The 20,386-nt window shown below is 40.9% G+C and overlaps 1 long non-coding RNA gene across 1 annotated transcript in view; it reads left to right on the forward strand.

Moving 5' to 3' along the window:
• Window positions 1-842: 842 nt before the first annotated feature.
• Window positions 843-20,386, forward strand: part of LOC133145640 (uncharacterized) — a 36,643-nt gene continuing 17,099 nt past the window's right edge. The window contains exons 1-2 of the long non-coding RNA XR_009710959.1: window positions 843-946; window positions 7,109-7,177. This is a non-coding gene — a long non-coding RNA (uncharacterized LOC133145640). The remainder of the gene's footprint in view (window positions 947-7,108; window positions 7,178-20,386) is intronic.

The following is a 20,386-nucleotide window of genomic DNA, read 5'->3' on the forward strand; positions in this document are numbered from 1 at the left end:
TTAAGGGAACTAAAAGTATCCATCAAGCAGTAGATCAGAAAAGTCATTGTCAAGTCTTTTACAAAGTGAACAGGATGGTTCCGTTCTCCTGACTCATTTGGATCAGCTTCAAAGTTCTGTAAAGGGTTTGACAAAGTAAAAGTACCGGGAAAAAATAAATACAAACCAAAATGCAGGTTTGTTATTAGCTACGTAAATAATTGGGTGAGATAGCTAAAGAATTAAAAAGTACAAGTTCGAGCACTGTCTGCAGTACTCCAAAGTGCCACACGGTGACAGCAGTGTCTCACAAAAGCAGGCACTTGTGCACTGAACGCATGTTGCTTTCTCAAATGTTATTCCACGGATCCCACATATCCATCCCACATCACTGCACCATTTTCAGTAATTATGAACCTTAATTCCTTCTCTGAAACATCATGCGTGTAATTGACAATTTGGTGACCTGTAATCGGAGTGACGTCACCACTGCACGTGGGCGCCTTGTCGGTGTGCAGCTGGAAAACGGCCAGCAATTTGGCACCAGAAGCTTCACAGACCTTCAGTGTGTGCAGACACTTGGACGAGACCACCAGTGGAGGATTAATGAACGCTCCTACAAAGCTGCCACACAATCCATCAATTTAGGTTCGGTCCAGGTGTCTCGGTTGTCGTGTTTCCAAGTATAGTTTACTCTCGCCATGCTGCATTTGATCAATTAGTTGAATCGTTACCATGGCAGCCAACCTTCTAATTCCAGCTCATAGAACTCTGTGTGTCACGTCCTTGACACAGTTAAAAGAAATACTACTGCAGTGTGTCACAAACCTTCACGTCCTATTCCGACTTGTCCATGTCCCTGCAGAGGCCAAAATGGGGGATGAGCACGGAAATAGATGTGGCGCAAGAGTCCCTCGGACCATTGACTAATGAGCCGGGAAGACAGGATGGGTCAAGTCTCAGAGAGGTAACATCCCCGTCTTTTCCTTGTCCCATTTTTTTTCATTATAGATCATTTTCAGAAAATAATAGTACATACCAATTAGCGGCTATGTATAGTACAGCGATCCCTCGCTACTTCGCGTTTCGTTTATCGCGGCTTCACTACATCGCGGATTTTTTTTCAAAATTAAAAAACAATTTAAAAGTCAAAATAGAATTTCTAAAATGAGGAAACGTGTCTAACCTTTAGTACAATATAGTATTGCTCCAAATGTTCGTTTACATTCCTTTAGAACAGTGGTTCTTAACCGGGGGTGCGGGAAAAATTCTGGAAATCAGGAAGTCATTGTGTTAATTGGCATTAGGGATAATGCTAATTAACGCTTATAGCTGTAAAGTAAACCAATCATTATTATAATAATTATTTAGGGTTAGGGGTGCGAGAACTGGTTGGTGAATTGAATGGGGTGCGAACAAGGAAAAAGGTTAAGAACCACTGCTTTAGAAGTCCGTTTTTGCGTGTTAGCCCGATCGCGAATTAGCATCTTTCCCAGGACTTCTTGTTGGTGACCGTACTTCGCGGATTTCACTTATGGCGGGTGGTTTTTGGAACCAATTATCCGCGATAAACGAGGGATTACTGTATATGCACATGCAAGTGAAGTACAATCAGCAGCGTCGTATCTAAACATGCGGTAAACGTGTGAAACAAAACAAACAATACTAATACCACTGGATTGGCCAATTATAAATCGATATTTAAAAAAAAAACTGAATATCAGCAATACTCGTCAGCAGATTTGTTTGTAGCAAAAAATAGCAACATACTGAATACCTATAAGCTTTTTAACATGACTGGGTAAGTGGCCACAAGGGGGCGCAAAAACCGCACAAAACTTCTAACGTTCCAGCAGTTGAGAAAACTGTGCATGAGCAAACTACATAAATAAAATTCACTATAGTAGCGAAGAGCAGCAGCAATAGTCAGAAATGTATGTAGCAGTCTATACTTTTTGAGCTGTTCCTAATATTTGCTGCCAGAAAAAGTCAGCAGCCAGCTTTGGTGCGACGTGGCTCAGGTGCATACACGGGTGGTGGGTGTGCGCATTATGGTATCCCTGTAAACCTGTCTGACCTTTAACCCCAACCTTGCGCTCTCTCGGCCTCTAACAAGACGGAAATGCCATCTGAGGCTAGTGTTAATTTAAAAGAAAGAAAAAAAAGAAAAGAAAACCGACTCGTCACATCGCATCAGCACAGGACAGCAACAACGCCGCTAATGTGCTAAAAATAGACCAGGGTCCAAAACCCTTCCAACAAGCCAACTGTATCCTTACTGGACATAACATTAGGAACACCTGCACGATCAATTTTCATCGACGTACTTATAACACCATGTTTTCATTTGTGATGTACTGCAGAAGTGGACTGCATTATTCTGAGAGCTGTTTTTAATTGAGTATGAGGGAGTCCGAATATTAGGGACACCTCCATAGGAGATACAATCCAGTTCAGCAAATATAGAAGTTTACATGAATCTCTGATTTAAAGAAAAAAAAAAAGGTTGAACAGCGAAATAGTAATTGTTTTTCAAATCATGGTAATTTACTATTTTATTACATTTTTAATTCAACAATTCACATTGAAATTATTAAAAAATAAAAAACTATAATTTTTATGCAGTATCAGTGCTAACAAACATTAGAACAGAAATGGTGCAGCCACACATGTAGACAGGCAGGCAGGGTTAGGCAGACAGACAGACACGCACACACACACCCACACCAGAAGGGACATCATAACATCCATTAAATTGAATAACGAGGATTGACTATTTTTTAATCATCAGACATTTGGCCTCAAAGGCTTTTAACCAATCCTCTCATAAAAAACAAAGTCCCCAATGAGTGACCGAATTGTGATAAAGACAGTGCCGCCTGTCAGCCACCCGCCGCGGCAAAATCAAGGTGTAATCATCTCGAGTCGATGCGGACTTGTGAGTTTTGGCAGCGGTTAAATAAGATTGAAGCAGATCGATACGGCATAGAGCGCCAAGCACAATATGAGCATGAGCCCCGCCATCACCAGTCCAACACCTGCCACCAGACACGTGGCCTGGCAGCTATTTGTCACCCAGTGCGATACAAGTCCACGCTGTCCTGCCACTTGTACTCCGTAGCATGAGTGGAAATATTAGCTCGGCATGAATACTTTCCCAAGGATGCTTTCCATAAAATTCCAATAAGAAGTTCGAATGAAAACTATAATATAATTGGCAGTTACATTGTAAATTTTCTAGCTTGAAAAACAGCACATGAATGTAAAAAAAGTGCATTATGAATATTAAGCGAGCCTTGACAATATTACATGAGCCAGGGCAGACCGCCTGGAAAAAAAAAGTTAATTCAAGTCATTGTTGTAAAATCCCGTTAAGTAAAATCCTAAACAGGCTGACATTTTAAAAAGTACAAATAATTATATTTAAATATCCCGATTAAAATTGAACTTTGAATTGTCAAAGTGGTTTGTCGGCATCCGGTGATAGAAGCTCATAAAATAAATTTCAATGCAATTTAGATACTTTTAAAATCAAGTAATCAGTAAAGGAACAGCATCGAGATGGCACAAAATAGCAAACTGACATCAAATGCAAGAAATTAGTTTGTCAACCCATGCTGGGAATTGAAACAAATTCCCATTAGCTTAGGTCACTGCCCCACTTTCCAATTCCACATTATACCACAAGGGGCAACAGCGAGCGCTCTAGAATCATGATCAAATCTTTCAAAATCACTTTGTACGTTAAGGACGGTAAACAGTGAGCTCAATATGTGTTGCTACAATTTCAAGACATCAATGTGAATTTTTCAAAATAGGAAGTTGTTTATTGACAGCGTAGAAATTGATTCCACATATTCTAAACTACGGATGCCAAAGGCGGTACAATCGATTATCCCGTCACTCCCTTGCCGAGCCCCAGAAGCAAGAGAGAGGTTAAAAAAAGGAGAAAATTGATTTTTGCTCAATTCTCCGTGGTGAAGCATGACTCACTGTCTCATCGCCTGGAGATGGAAAAAAAAGGGCAAAGTGACATCACGAATGAAAAACTAAAACGACAATCCTCGCCGTGCTCTTTACGCGGAAAAAGATGGGCCTCAGGCACCATGCCGGGGGGTCCATCTTACTTGTCAGCCGTCCAGTTTGCAGAAGTGTGTTTTTTTTATTGAGCAACGGGGAGGGTGGCCGTGGGCTGAGGCCGAGGGAATGAGCTGTTTGAGGGAGGCAGGTTGACGCGGCGTGGGCGCGCGATGACACAGATGGGAGAGGAGGGCATCTGAGGGACTGCGAAACAACGTGCAAAGACACTCCGACAATAGCGATTCAGGCGCCTGCAGGAATGGCTTGGGCTGTGCCCCGTCTTGCAAGGCTACCTGTCACCACACAGTGGCAACAGTGAGCAACAAAGGAAGTTGCATCTACACTTTTGTAGTTTGCAACCTCGTTCTTTTTTAAATGAATTCACATTAAACAGAAATCTCGCTATATATTTTTTTATAATATAGAAAACTTGAACGCAATATAATCATTTAATTTTTTTAAGTCATTCAAATTATGAATAAGTAAATCTAAAAATGGTTTCATTTTACATTTACAAGTGTACTTTTGCTTATCTGCATGTTAAATTCAGGTTAAGATGACAAGATAATGCATAAAAATATTTCATTTACATTCCGTAATATAAATGTACTTTTTAATATACATTATGACAAATATTATTCTATTCCATGTTATTGTTTATTTCATTGTTTTTATTTATTTACTACAAAATTTAGGTTAAAACGAACAACTCAAATAAATATCTTCTAATCTTAAATGAAATAATACAGAACAAAATTAATTTATTAAATAGCAATTCACTTTAACATTATATATATTTATTACAAGTAGATATTTTTTACAATTCAATGATATTGATTTTCACAAACAAATCTATGTATTTGAAATCATTCTGCTAGCACGTTAAAAATAAATGTATACATTTTCCCTTCATCATTCAATTGAAGTTGCACATCCAAATGGCTCGTTCAATAACTATTTGTCCCATTCTTGCTGCGGAATGCTCTGCGTCTTTGCTCATCACTGCAGCATTCGCCCTCCCCTCCCGTCCGTTTCCCCTGACAACCGTATCTGCTATTCATGATTATGCAAATGATACGTCTCCCCGTGCCAATGAAGACACACATAAACAAGCAAGTCCTTCTCAAGCGTTCTCTGTGTTTGTCTGCCATGATTGGAGACGCTGGGGTTATAATTGAATGTCACAGCTCATTAATTTCCCCATATTGGCACAAAAGGTCATTAAACAAGTGATCGTTTGCGTATGTATCCAACGAGTACTTTTTCTCAAATCACAAACTTCCATTTAGGTTTGCTTTTGTTTCTTTTCTTCTCCCTATTCTTGAAATGAAAGGCCAACATAAGTTTAAACTGGTCAGAAGTGCATTGAATCGTAAATGAATCTTCAAAGTGGACCGGGAGTCACTCTGCACTTAGCTTTTTTTTTTTGGACACGTTTTATAATAAAATGTGAGTGCACATTTTCTTTGGTTAATGAATAGGTGGTAGTAGATAGGTGTTTGTCAATTTATTTATTTATTTATTCATTTATTGCTTTTTGCACTATGAGAACCGTGAACAGAAAAAAAAAACTCAAATTGAAAAGCTTGTCTTTTTTGGTGACGTTTCAAAGAAGAATACAAATCGCGAAATGTTGCATAAGAATTGATTCTGAATAATTTGGAAAACAAATCTGAAAAATTAACACTTTGAAAGTGTTCTTTTGTAAATTATCACAAACTAATATTTCATTTTGTAATATGAAACTATTGGATGTCAAACTTTTAACACTACTACCTAAAATTATATTGTACAGTCAAACCTCGGTTTTCGACCACAATCTGTTCCAGAAGGCGGTTCGAGAAGCGAATCGGTCGAATTCCGAATCTCTTTTTCCCATTACAAATAATGGAAACAATTTTAATCCCTTCCAAGACAAAAAAACCCCACCTTTTTTTTTTTTTTAGCATTTTTTCATTTGCGCATTTTTGTCCGATTGCGCAACTGCAGCGCACCGCCGAACACGCAACTGTACCGCGCTGGTCGCATTATTGTGACAGAGACGTCGCTGAAATTTAGAAAATATTTTTAAAGTCCTGATGTACTTTACAAAATTTAAGTGGACCTCAGTGCGCAGGGAGCTTAATTTGGTCCGATTGCGCAACCAAAGCGCGCCGGGCGCTCACTGTCGCATTGCTTTAAGAGCGTCTTTGTGTTTTAGGATGGCTTTACTGCTCCCCCTTGCTTTCTTTGGAGGCATGATTAGGGTTTAATACAATCCTCAAAGTAACGAAAATACAATGGAATCAGTCGGCATCCGGGCCACGCGGTCGGGTTTTTCTCGGGTCCTCTCGGCTCATCTCGCGAGGTTCGACCTCCGAAATTTGTTCGACAACCGAAGCGTCTCGATTTTTTTGTTCGAATTCCGTTTTGTACGAGAACCGGGACGTTCAAAAACCGAGGCTTGACTGTAATCCAACGTATGTATGTAATATTATTGTGAGCCACTGTAATATTATTAGTTTGACTATTAATTAAATTTTACTGCACACAACAATTAGATACATAAAAACGATATCTCGGTATAAGTTGAAAAAAAAATGTTTACCAAAAATATCAAAGTTAAATACAATTGAACTGTACTTGGACTGCTATTCTTTCGAGTAACACTAGAGGGAGCGAGCACACTACTAGTGTCGCTCTTTGAGAATCACTGATATCATATATGTACTCCACTGAATATTATACTTGAGACTATTTTTTTTCCATTTGATCATTTTAACACCATTAGACTGTCGAATAAACACTGCATATCTGTCTATTGCATTCCTCAATTTTCCAGAAGCACAAATGCGGCACAATGTTTGAGTCATGTGCGCGTTGTGTTTGCATGGCGTTGCCTGGTAGCACTTTCTCTGCGGGAATATGTGTGCATGTGTGCGTGTGTTTGTGTGTATGTTTGGGATAAATGAGCATGGGAGGCTTTGTATTTACCCTTCATGACAAAATCATTTTGTTGACTGTGTGGAAAATCAATCTCTCTCTCTCTCTCTCTCTTTCTCTCTCCCAGTGGAGGCAGTGGCACCCACCGCACAGCGGCACTGAGAATCGGCGCCCACTCGTCACATCCTCATGAAAGGTGCGTTGTGTTGCTATAGCATAGCATAAATGATCGCACGAGTGATGGGGTCAGCATTGCGAGGGGAGCAAAGAGCTCTGTCTCAGCCTCGGGTTCCAACATGGGGGCCTGTCTCTTCCCGTTTGGAAGTGTGCAGTGAAATACCCTGCAGAGGAGTGTGTGTGTGTGATGAGCACTGGCACCATTGTGTGTGTGTCCAGGGATGAGGGGTGATTTTCAAAAGGGTGCTCAAATGATGTGATTTGGAGTCGAAGGAGATATTGACTGTGATTACATGTAGCATGGTAAACACACGAAGGGGTTATTTTTAGCCCCCCACCCACCATCCAGAAAAAGAAGATGCATCATCAGGATTTTTCTTACTTTTTTGATTCACTCATGACAACACTGGAGCTTTTCCCTCACCCCGAGGGAGGGAAAATGCTTCCTTTATCCTCACGTTTGCACCTGCTGTCACTTCCTATGAAAATCCTCTCTGATCACTCGCACTTATATGGAATATTGCTTTCTGGCCGCACAGTAAATGAGGCAATTCTAGTCACACTCACTAGTTCCATGTAACGGAGTATAGATTTGATAGGGAACTGTAGCTGAGTGATGTATATAGAGTATCTGCATTGATTTATGCTGCTAAAATGAACTCCTAAAATGTGTGTCCGTCCAGGATTTATGTCCCCAGTATGTGCCTTTGTGTGTGGTTTATCAGTCTTCTCATCTCAAACAGCACAAAAAAAGCAACTCATTTATTTTGATGAAATGCTAGAATTACTCTCCTCGTGTGCCCTGAGTCAAGTATGAGTAATAGATTGCATGAACAAAGCGCATCCCGGTGACCTTGGCTTGTTTGTTGAACGTGTCACTTTGACTTGAGCACGACGCACTTTGCCCTGCGGGTGGGGCGGGGGAGCGGGCGGCCTTGTTTTTGCATCCTTTTTCAAAATGATCAGGTAAATTAATTGTCAATTTTTTGTTCAATGTTACAATCCTAGGGCTGTATTGGGAAACTAACACATTCTGTCTGGTTTAGCATTCACGCTAAGGAAGTTAGCATTTGTTATGCTTTTAATTACCAGGTAATTAATTGTCAGCTTTTTGTTCAATGTTTCAATACAATTGCTGTATCGAGAAACTAACACATTCTGTCTGGCTTAGTATTCATGCTAAGGAAGTTAGCATTTATGTTATGCTGCCCCTTGTCTACTGGGATGCCTCCAGTTTAAAAGTCACAGTCAAAACGGGCCAAATGTCGCTAAACTACCAGTTACATAAATTGCGCAACATCCTGTTGTTAAGAAGCTAATTTTACCGTGTATATCCGCACACACGCATACCGGCATCCTTAGGGAGTCAGTGCTAAGTTTGGGTGCTGCTAAGTCTCCCTGCGAAACTCAATACCGCTCATTGTCCCCGGGATGCTAACACCACACTAGTGACATTTGGAGAAATATGGCACGGGGGACGCTGATTTAGCTGTAGGGGATGTCGCTCCTCTTAATTGAAAGTTCACTGCTAGCCACTGAGGCAAACCGGCGACCGGGCGCGAGGTGTTTGACACCGCAGGGATGGCGAAGGCGAGAATTTCACACTTCCTGTTTCGGGGCAGGTTGGTCACAGACCAGAGGGTGACATTCATCCAAAACGACCAATGATCAACCGGCTCGGGTCTCTGGGGGTGTGAATAAAATGCTTGAAAGTCCGAATGTTAGAGGTCATCCAAAGGTTGTGTGAGTGTTAAAGAGCATTTATGCAAATGTTAAAAGTGACATGTTTGCTAATTGCCGCAAATTAGCCTGGAAGACATCAAGGAACTGCATTAGCATATTTTTAGCTTAACACCGTGGAAGGATCTGCTCTGGAAGATCTGTAGTGGGGCCCAGGTGGTGGGTGATGTTTTCTTTTTATGGTAGATAAAAGAAAAAAAAAATCTAATTTTGAATATTCACTAGTGTCTAAAAATGTGGCTTTTACACAACGGATTATTTCTACTTTTGCATTGAGGTGTCTTCTTTTCTTATTTGTAAAAAATGGAAGGACCCCGGTGGTCAGCGGGTGTCTGACAGTCCCTCACAAAAAAACAAACAAAAGAAAACAGAGGCGTAGGCGTTCCTCTCTCGTAATGAAACATGCTGTGCCCAACAAGCTGTCCTCCGGGGCTTTTAGTCATCTAATTAATTGCTTGGCTGATGACAGAAAACAATTCCAGCGTATAATCACCAATCAATTACTGTTTACTAGAAAGTCGGAAGGAGACGCACAAATATCGCTCCTTAAATTACACTTTGCAACATTCGGGGCGTGCGCGGCCGTCGATCAATCCCCTCGCTGGCCGCTCTGGTCCTGCGGCGGTTACCATGGAAACAGTCCACTTATTCCCACGATCAATCCCGGCAATTACTTGTGTCGCAGTGAAGCTGTTTTTGCTCGCTTTTGCCAACTTTGGGCAGTCCAAAGATTATGTCATCAAATTGACACCTACTCATTTATTTTTCATTATTGCACAAGACAGTAAAAAAAAAAAAAAAAATCACAGGGAATTTAGATTTTATGACGATACTGTGTTCTCAAAACGGGTTGTTTTGAATGAGCTTTTAATGTGCATGTTTGTGGGCAGATAATTAAAGAATACAATAAAGCTTCTTTGGTGAGCAAACACCAGCCAGCGTCGACAAAACGCGTCAATAAAAATTGATCAACACCGACTGTTTATTGAGAGTCGTGTTTATCTAGTGCGGCACGTCCTTCACCATGCACACTTTCTCACATGCCCTTGAGGTAAGGTCATGGCTGCTCTGCCCACAGTTGAAAGATCATCACCTGGTGTTATTATCTAAAAAACAAAAAGAAGAAAAACACAAAATGGACCATATTCCCAAGCAGCGACACATACTGCATTAGAGTGTAGCCTTCACAAAGGCATATTGAAAAGGCATAATCGAGTGACGACAGCAGCGGGAGGAAAAAAAAAAAGCTCACTTTATTTGTCAAGGTAGCTTCGTTCTTTTCATTGAGCTGGAAACGCGGCGAGAAATAATGCTCTGCTCTGTCTTTATTAGAAAGATGTCTTCCATTCACTCACTGAATGCCTGCCATGATTGCTGCTTGAATAAGTGCAACAGGCTTGATTTAGTAGTGGCCCGCATTCGGCCCCTTACAAAACGTCCGTGCTTGGGGCCTCTCTCTGGTTAAAGAGTCACTTGATGCTGCTTGGCGGTCGGTGGTCGCGCTCGATTGGATGGGTAAAATCAGTAGTCGATCAATACAGCTAAAAAAATAGTTTAGGGTGGCCTCTCCAAACCAAAATAGACTTTTTTTGTGCGTCTATTCATGATTGACATGCTGATCAAATTTCAGAGTGAAACCGGATTTGGGGGCTGAATTTTCAAAACCCTTATAAAGGTGCTTGAAACTAAAATTGGAATTTTTACTGTGATTTTTCAGGTTTGGCTTTTTGAAGCTTTTTTGTAGGTTTTCTCACGATTGACATGCCGACCAAATTTTATGTTGATAAATCAACCTGGCTTTGGAGTGAATTTAAGTTAAAGAGGGTACTACGCCTAAATTACTAATCACTAATCCTGTACTTTTTATCAGAGATTTTTTTGTGGGTATACTCAAAATCGACATGGCAACCAAATTTCATGGTGATGAATCAAACTTTTAAGTTAAAGGGGGTACTCCTTCTGTGCCACCCTTAAATGGCTGCTTCAAACCAAAATGGCCGACTTCCTGAGGTTGGCATACATTTATTAGACTTTTTTGTGGGTCTACCGAGCCCTACCGAGGGGCCGAATATTCAAAGCGTTGATGGCTATCCAGTAGTCAGAGTACACCATAAAGTCTCTTGAGCGTTTGTGGTCATTTGCTCTATTTTACAGCCACCAAGGGGATTGCTCCACTTTTTATTCATAGCCTCCACCCTTGATGTTGGAACGTCACGCCGCGCTCTGTGCATCCATCAGGTTGACCCCACTCCACTTGCCAACCTTGAACCTCAAAGCACAAATGCGAATGTAGAACTCGTATGCAGCAGTAGAGTATCGTCCCTCCTTCCATTTTATTTCCAAATGCGCCCGGATGAGGTCACCACATGACGTATACTTTGGTGGTCTGTGATGTGACATCAAGCTAGGAAAGGCCCCGCCGTCTATTGATTTCTGCCATCTATTTCCCTTTGTAGCCCAGCGGCGTCATGGCGGCATGTAAAGACGCCCCGCCGAGCGCAGATTAACAACCCTCAAATAGATCAACCTTGGGACGTCTACTGTATTATTTTCCTGTTGACTTACCATCTCCTGGCAGAGAGTTGGTGAAATATAAACTGCTGTCAAAATGGTGCAATTGTCTTCTACAGACAGGATTGTGGGGACAACACTGAAAATTTGACCATGAATTCCTGATGAATGGAAAAGAGACTTTCCATTACTGATATTGTGACAATATGTTAAAAATGACATTAGCAATTATGCTATTGGGCTAACAATACAACAGTTTTGCTTTGGCAGATTTTCACCATTAAACTGCGCATGACACCGCAGCTTACAGAAATATAAAATGTTTTCGGGGAGATTTAAAAAGTTTAAGAACCATTGTAAGTATATTTATTATTTTGTCACGGGGATTGTAGCTGACAAAGGTCCGTGGCCTTGTGATGAAATGAACTGTCATCGGGAGTGTGCGTAGGCGGCTTTGAGCGTTAGCATCTGACAACACAACTACACCCACACGTTGCTATTCTGTACTTAATTTAGCATTGAAAGCCAGGAAAGAGACAAGAAAATAAACAGGTTATACTCTGCTTGGTTGTGTGTCAAATCCCGTTATTTAGACAACTGAGCTTTGTAGCCTAGCATAGAAGTTTAAGTGTGGCGTTGCCTCCAGAGTTTTGAAGCGGAAGCTCATTAAGATTACAAATAAGACATGCTGATGCAAAAATGTATATGTCGCATCGTCTTTGAATATATTTGAGTGTGAAAAAGTGCCATGTTATAAATTGAACACATCCTATTAGTCAACTTGCAAGATTTCTGCAACAAGCTATTTATCAACCGCCGTCCTTCAACCCGCCTTAGCAATTATATATTTCCTGCTCAACATTTATTTCACGCGTGTTCGTCTACTTTGATGCGGAGGACGCCACGCTAAGAATAGAGCCCGAAATCCCTCCTGTGCCAAACCGGAAACGGCTATATTTAACTCCTCCGAGTCAGGTTACTATGACAAACGAGGGGCCGCGCGTCCCATATTGCATTAGCAGGGGCACCGTTCGAGACTCCGCTCTGGCCTCAAATGAGTTTGAAAGATCAGATCGATAGTGAAGCCCGGTTGCCCGGTGGAAATCAAAGGTTATAAAAATGCTATCTGGACTTCGGCTCTGCTTCTCCGTCTGCCCTCTGATTTGATCTTCCTTTTCTTGTCTGAATATGATAAAATCCTCCATTGATGTCATTTTTAGGTCAGATAATTCCACCGCTAAAAGATTAGCCCCTGGGAGGGTTGGGGAGGGGCGGCCTCACTGATGTAATACCTGCGTAAAAAGATTTCAAGCTACGCTGACCGAGTCAAGTAATAAAGCGCAGTTGCTAGAAAAAGTCTACACACCCCTGCTCAGAAAAAAACTTTTACATCACACGGAAAACTCAAGCAAGATAATGTGGTTGCACAAGTCTGCACACCCTTTTCCAGTATAACCGGGCGTTGTGGCTGTGCTCAGAAGTAAACACGTTCAAACTCCAAATTGTAATTCTGGCCTTTGGTTTGCTTAAAATGCTGACTCATGTGACACGAGTTTGATTGGGATTGGTTCGTTCTGAACACAACCTCACTGTCTTAATCGAAACAGAGCAATATTCAAGTCGCAAAGGGAGATTCTGTTTTCATAGAGCTCTCGTATTTGATTTTATTAGATTGAAATATTAGATTAGAGTTGCATTGTCGAAGCTCATCTTGCGTTAAATTTGAGTGATACGATACCGACGACTGAAGCAGCACGTCGGTCGGGTCCATTGTTCACTTTAGCGTCTGCCTGCATGTATTTTGGAGACAAAGTAATTGAGAGAAATCAGATTACGTTAGATCAACACAAAGGATTATAATGCTAGGTCAAATCTCGAGTTTGGGCGCCCGCTAATCCGTGACAGATTACATTTTTCTTTTTTAAAAGGAGCCTTCGCCATGATAGACGACAATTGTTAGTCTTAAAATCATAAATCTTGCTTCTGATTGTTTTCTTTTTAAGCAGGTTACACGAAGACAAAACCTGAAAAACACAGTTCGAGTTATTTTCATCCTGAAATACTTAATGATCAATATTGAGTAATTTTTACTTGAATTTGAATGTAAAACCCAAACTTAAAAAAATATTTTATCAAAGTGCCTTATATCGTATTCACCATTTTTTCTGAGGCTAATTTCTGACCTCAATCAGGCGTCATAGCCCAAAGTAAAATTCGTGAGCAGTTTTCAGTAAAAAAAATAAAATACGGAGTCGTAATGTATAAACGGCGGCTAATAGCATTGCCGTTTCCCAACGGATTCAAACACATTAAAGACGAAAATGGTGCTGCTCGTTCAGACAGTTGAGGTATTACGTTCATTAGCTCAAACTCCTAGAGATTCTGAAATACTAAAGTAGATAGTTTTGGTATGTGGACATAACCTCTACTTTACGTTCGTCTTAAATGAAGTTTAGCTAACTTTAAACGATATGTAATGGCATCTCACAATACATTCCAATGCAAGGAAAGGAGAAACTATCTTACTCATTCAAACAATTACATTTAACAGGCTAAACATATAACAGTTCTGGAATATTGCGCTTTTATTGACATGAAAATTGTGGAATGGTAATAATTTATTGAAATTTTGTAAACTTTTGTAAATACGGCACTTTTAATAGCATCGGCACTTATTCTCGCCATAGTGCGTCAAATGTTGCCGTTCCTTAGCAAAAAGATGAGCAGGGCAGAGCAGAGCAGTCTTCATGTCCCAACACATTAGTGAGCTGGCCCGTGAAGAGAAGCGTGTGTGCGGGCCGTTCCCCCCTCGTGCACGTGGGGCCGGGGCCCAACGCGTGGGTTGCGGCTCCTTAATGCGGCCCGTCACATTTCATCACGCTCACGTCGCACCGCCACGGCAACAGAACATCAAAATCATAAACCGGAAAGTTAAAGTCAGGACATGTGATACAAACATTTATTAGCTTAATAATTGGAGGCTATTAGGGTGATGAATTGTTGAGGTGTGTGTGTTTGCGTGTTCGTTTGTGTGCTTTGCCTGGAGCTGTGTTGCGGGCTTAATTCACACCTCACTGAACATCAAATGGATAAATCTATTTGAAGGCTCTTGGGAAAAGAAATGTATGCAAAAAATGCACACGCCAAATCACACATGTAACTGATTGCAAACTTTCACAATGCGCTCGCTGTGCCATTAACATATTCCGAGATTATGCCGCAATTGTAGCGTAGCATGCACGATTGCAGTAGCGCTAAGGTATTGATAGCGTTAGCAACATTAGCTTTACAGGTCATTTGCGATGATTACAATGTTTAGGTTGTGTTTATCCGGCTTTATTTTCATTTTCATTTAAATAAAACCCAGAGCTTAAGCTTTTTTTTTTGCGAAATATATAGTGAATGCCCGCAATATAAAGAAATGGTCGTTAGATTAGGTACAGCAACTAGTGCTATAGAAAAATGAGGACATGTTAAATCAATTCAAAACATTTTTTCTGTTATTATTTTGACACGACCTATGCACCAAAGTTAAGGGGGGAAAAATTTGTTCGAGGTGAAATAAAATAATGTGGTTGCACAAGTATGCACACCCTCCTATAACTGGGGATGAGAATGTGTTCATATGAAACACCCACATTAAAACTCATGAGTCAGCTACCAGATCAATATACTATAATAATATATGTTATCATGTAATATATAAATATTACATTTATAGATTTGCACAAATATGGTCTGTTCACCTTGGCGGTGTTATTCTTCCTCATCCTGAACTCAATTGTATGCTTCCCATGAATCCAAGCCAGTCCTAAAATAGAACATCAAGAGGGGGGCTGTCACTCAAAGCAGCTTTTTTCCCCCCACATTTACAGAGAATAGATTCACTTTGATGAGTCAAAAGACCCGCTGGAGATGACTTGTGATCTATTTTGGTGCAAACGTCACACGGGACTCACGTGCTCGCTAATAATGCATCCTTGATGTTCGCCCTTTTGTCTTGCGGGGGAAATAAAAGGCTGCGCATGCATGCATAATAAAGGGGCAGGGGTTATTTTTGGGATAACATTATTTTTACAGTTTTCATTTTGTACCGTTTCATTTTTAACATCAGGAAATAGGTCTGAATCACTCTGACCTTTTCCTCAAGTCAGAAACACCGTCGTCATTGCTCATATTATGTACAGTGTGTGCTTCCTATATAGACGGCTGAATATTTCCTTTCATGCTTGTTCTATTTAATCCAGTTCAATAAATAAATAAATAAATAAAGTGCCAACATGCCACCAACCCTAAAAAATATATATGGGTTTTGTTTTTTGGGGAAGCTGGAACAGATTAATGACATTTCCATTAATTTCAATGGGAAACGATGATTTGAGTTTTAATTAGTATCTAAATATAATATCAAAAACCAAATACAATGGGAGACTTTTGCATGTTTCAACTGGCACTTACAATAAGGATTATTTATTACTACACACATTCATTTATTTGCATTTACAGCTTCTTTATGATCTTTTAAAAATAATGTCAAGGCTTCATATAAATGGTTTTAATATATGGAATAAGCTGGCGTCCAGAGTAAATACTACACATGGCCCACTTGACATGTCGGTCTACTTCAAGTGTTGGAGCTGCAGCATCAGTGACACCTCTCATCTGCTGTAGTGTCCTGGTAATGAAAGCAGTAAGCTTAGGGAGCTTTGGCTAATCGACGCCATTCGAGGAGGACCCCCACCACCCGGTTATTCTTACTCATGCTTTACTGCCCGTATGGACTCAATCTGGCTGGACTCAAAGATAACGTGGCGAGCGTAGGCAGACGTGTCACGGCGGCATCCGTGTTGCATGCCTGACAGGAGCCATGACGCCCTCCTTGGGGGGCCATTAAACCTGAGTGTGAGAGATGCAGCGGGGGGTTATTTAACTCGCTGGACTGAGGCGGCTTCTGCTGACACTTGCTGTTTTTACCTGAGATGCGCATTATAATTTTTACCTTAGAGGCTAACTTTAATACCATATCAACCTTCTATAAACTGAGTTGTGCAAACCCAACCGACCAGTCGTTAGCCAATCACAGAGCACGCACACACAAACAACAATTTACGATCAAATTCACACCTACGGCCAATTCAGAACCTTCAATTAGGCTAACAGGCATATTTTTAGACATACTTTCGAACACTGGACTAACCATTTTTATCTATTTAAATTTTTACAAATATCGTTCCTCTAATGGCCATAAACAGATAATTTGGTGCTGTTGTTTTGTTGTTTTGTTGTCTTGCGTTCGGAGGCCGAATGAAAGAACAACAGAGGTTAGATGTCTGGGGTAAATGAAGGACAGATGAAGTTCAAAGTGGGCTGTTGTAGACCACCGGCGTCCATCTTTGCATTTTCTTCCAGTTCAACCGTCCGTCCCCGCCTTATCCGCTGGTGTGTCACACTGATAAGCAAGCGGTCGCCTGTCTTGGAGGGGAAACCATGGCAACGTCGCATGCCACGTGTTGACATCACAGTGCGGTTAAATATAACCACACCCACCCCTCGCTAGCCACGACCCTCCCACCCCAGCTCCCTTCACTCTCAGCCTTCTTCAGTGCCACATGACTAGTTGTTCTGCCGCTGATCCTGAGCCAGCTATAAATAAACGATTTCCTTCCCGTAATTGCAACCCTGGCTGTCTTGTTTGGATGGCGGCAGGAACAAGAGATGCCAGGGAGGAAGAAAAGAATCAATGTGTGTGTGCGTGTGCGTGTGTGTGTCAGACCTCAAAATAAACCTTATTGTAAGGCCTGGTTCAAACATATTATCTTGGGGTACCAGTTTTATTCTCAAATCTCCTTTCCCCATTGAAATGAATGGAAATGCCATTAATGTGTTCCAGCTTGGCCCAAAACCAAAACAAATTTCTTTCTGATCTTTTAATAAAGAAAATATCTTTCTGATATTGAACTTTATAAAAATCTACAGTATTAACATAACTAAATAAAATGTAAAGGAGCAATTTAAAAAAAAAATACACAAATGCACAAAAGAAGTTTCACAACTAGAATAGAATAAAGCAATTTTCGATTTTATTTCTTAAACAATATTACGAAAATGTATTCCAGAAATTTTTTTTCTTGGGAAATTAATTTTAATAGTCAGAGTAATGTCACATTTTGTGAAGAAAAATTACAAGCGTAAAGTTGGATTTTTTAAGAAAAAAATTAAAATAACGTAATACTAAAATTATTATTGTATATTGAGATTTTTTGTAAAAACATGGAATATTACAACTGTAATGTATTTTAATTAATATTGTGCAGATATTCCAACAGGATCGTGTTTGTGTCGGCGACATCTCCCGTCTTTATGTAATTGTCATGCGTGTTGTGACTCAGTCTCAGACTCAGCAGCCGTCAGGTGGGTCGCCCGAGGGCCCCGGCTGCCCACGACCAGTTAGGTAACCTATTCTCAGGGATAAGATTGCAAAGGAGTTTAAAGAATGATGTAAACGCCTCTGCTCGCACTCCATTAGCCACGCTGATGATCTCGACTCATTAAGCAAACACAAACACACTTAGTGCGGCCGAACGGCGCATCCCACTTCCTGTTGCGCATGCCTTCGCAGTCTAACCTTCCGGGAGTTGAGAGCCATTGAAAGCTGTAAATTAAAGAGCCAAATTGCCTTTTGGTTACTTTGCAGCGGAGTGGATCCACACTCAGGTCTCATTCATCCCTTTCCAATTAGAATGTGAAGAGCACAAAGACAGACACACACACACACACAATGGCTCCTTCTGCATTGCTGCTTATTAATTTCCTGACCCATTTGAGTGCGCTCCAGCGTGTGGGCATTTATTCACACTCCTATTTATTGAAATATGCACAGAGAGCCCATTTGTCCAATCTCTCAGAGCAAGCTGGTTATAATTTTCCATAGCAGTCAGGGGAAAATGAATGAAATGAAACACGTGCCAGGCATTCACACTCAACAAGAAACTAGACAAAAATTGAAATAAATTTGAGAAAAGACGCAGATGTGTTTAAAAGGGGACAAAAGTCAGAGGTCACAAGCGCATTCAAAAATACTCTCGTCTAAGGACGGACGTGACGAGGAGGGGGTTACCAAGTTTAAGGGCATAGAGTTAACTGGCATTTGGACCCTGAGGATTTCCCCTCTCACGTACAACCCCCCCCCCCCCCCAACATTTTCTCACTTCCTCATTTCAATGTTTCCATTGCACCTTCGCACTCCTCAGAGAAGTAGAGGTGACAAAAAATATGAGGTGCGATTCAAAATAAGTATTACTATTTAATTTTAATGCGCTCCTATTTAATTTTAGCGTCAGTGGGATTTTCCTCCCGGTGCAGCTGCCCTTCTGCCCCTCCCCAAGCCACCCAAATCCAGTCATCCATGCCCCCCCCCCCCCTTGAAGGTCCCACCTCTGACCCCCTTGACGACCTGTTATCCCTCATCGCCATGGAGACGTTTGTCATCAGGACCAGTGTGGCATCTTCAGGAGATTATTTTTAACAAATAGTGGGCTGAAATTGAACAGCTGAAGGGTGTGTGTGTGTGTGTGGGGGGGGACTTCCACCCACCCAGAAAGGCAGGGGGGTACTTCCCAGCACTTGTGCCTGGGATGTCCTCACAGGAATGCCAGCCAAATCAAGCACATGATTTGTTAAGTTAGCTGGAAAGTCCTTCAAGAAGATACGGGGGAGGTTCAATGTCCCACACGTCTTCTCAAAAGTCTTTCCGGAGGAGTGGAAGTTGCACTTCCAGTACCTTGTAATGTATGCGAAATCATGTTGTTTTGTTTGACGCAGAAAGCAAGAAAATATTGGCGTAGGCGTGTGAAACTTGCACCTTGTTTTGCATCAGGGCTTTGTCCTTGGACTGAATGGTCAAGTGGCAGGCGCATGTGTTTGTGAAGTACTTTTAAGTAGTTTGCGTCAAGAGCCGGCCCACACGATGATGCACACTTTTCCGGCACGACTCAAACTGGGTGGCTTTTACGGAATAAGGAGTGGAAATTTATTTGTGGTGTTAAAATGTGGGGAAAATTGTTGGATTTAATTTCGAGATCCAGTGTGTCAAGGGTCACACTTAAAATACAATAACGTAGCTTTTAAAAAATTTGGCTGCATGCTTTGCAGTCGTTCCAAGCACAACAATAAAAATGTCTGGCACCCTCGAAGAAAATCGGTAAAAAATCTAAAATTTCACAGCATGCTTTGAATGGGAAAATATAGTGCCATCTGGTGGACAATCATAAAGAAAATCTTTGTTTTTTTGCTAGTAAAGTTTTTTCCTAAAGAAAAACAAAAATACTGTAGTATCACCGGAATACAATTTTTATTTTTTGAGTAAGACGTCTTGTTTTTTTTGCTCCAACTTGTAATATCACAAGAATAAATTTAGATTATTTTCAAAAGTGAGTGTCTTGCCAGGTCACTCTGACACGTGGTGTGACCTTTGGAAAGTTCTTGCGTACTGAGGGTGTGACTGGGATTGTCTCATCATGGCGTAAAGACTGAGCTTTCAATTTCCCTTCAACTAAGACGCAGACTAAAGAGAGACAGCCTTCCTAGAAGTTTGACAAAGTACTTCAATATTAGTGAAGATCCAGAACTTTTTATTTACATTTAATTTTCATTTTAATCTGATAGTAGACTTTTTACATGCTCCCCTGTGGTACTGTTTTGGTTGTATGAGACTTTGAATGGGGAAAATTTAGGAAGAGTTTAATTACTTTTTTTTTACGAGGTGTATCAAGTTTGTAATGATGTGAGTCAAATATGAAAGTTGATTCCCAGTGAGTGCAAAAGTATTGGCATTTGCGTGTAATCCTCCCCCCTTGTCACTCACCGAATGGTCTGGCCCATGCCCACTGATGACAATCAGGATGATGTCAGCGCAAAGAGCTCAAAGCAGCTTTGACACAGAGTTGGGACTGTACATGCGAAAATGTCAAAATGCGAA

The sequence above is a fragment of the Syngnathus typhle genome, linkage group LG21 (assembly GCF_033458585.1).
Source record: "Syngnathus typhle isolate RoL2023-S1 ecotype Sweden linkage group LG21, RoL_Styp_1.0, whole genome shotgun sequence".
Lineage (NCBI taxonomy): Eukaryota > Metazoa > Chordata > Actinopteri > Syngnathiformes > Syngnathidae > Syngnathus > Syngnathus typhle.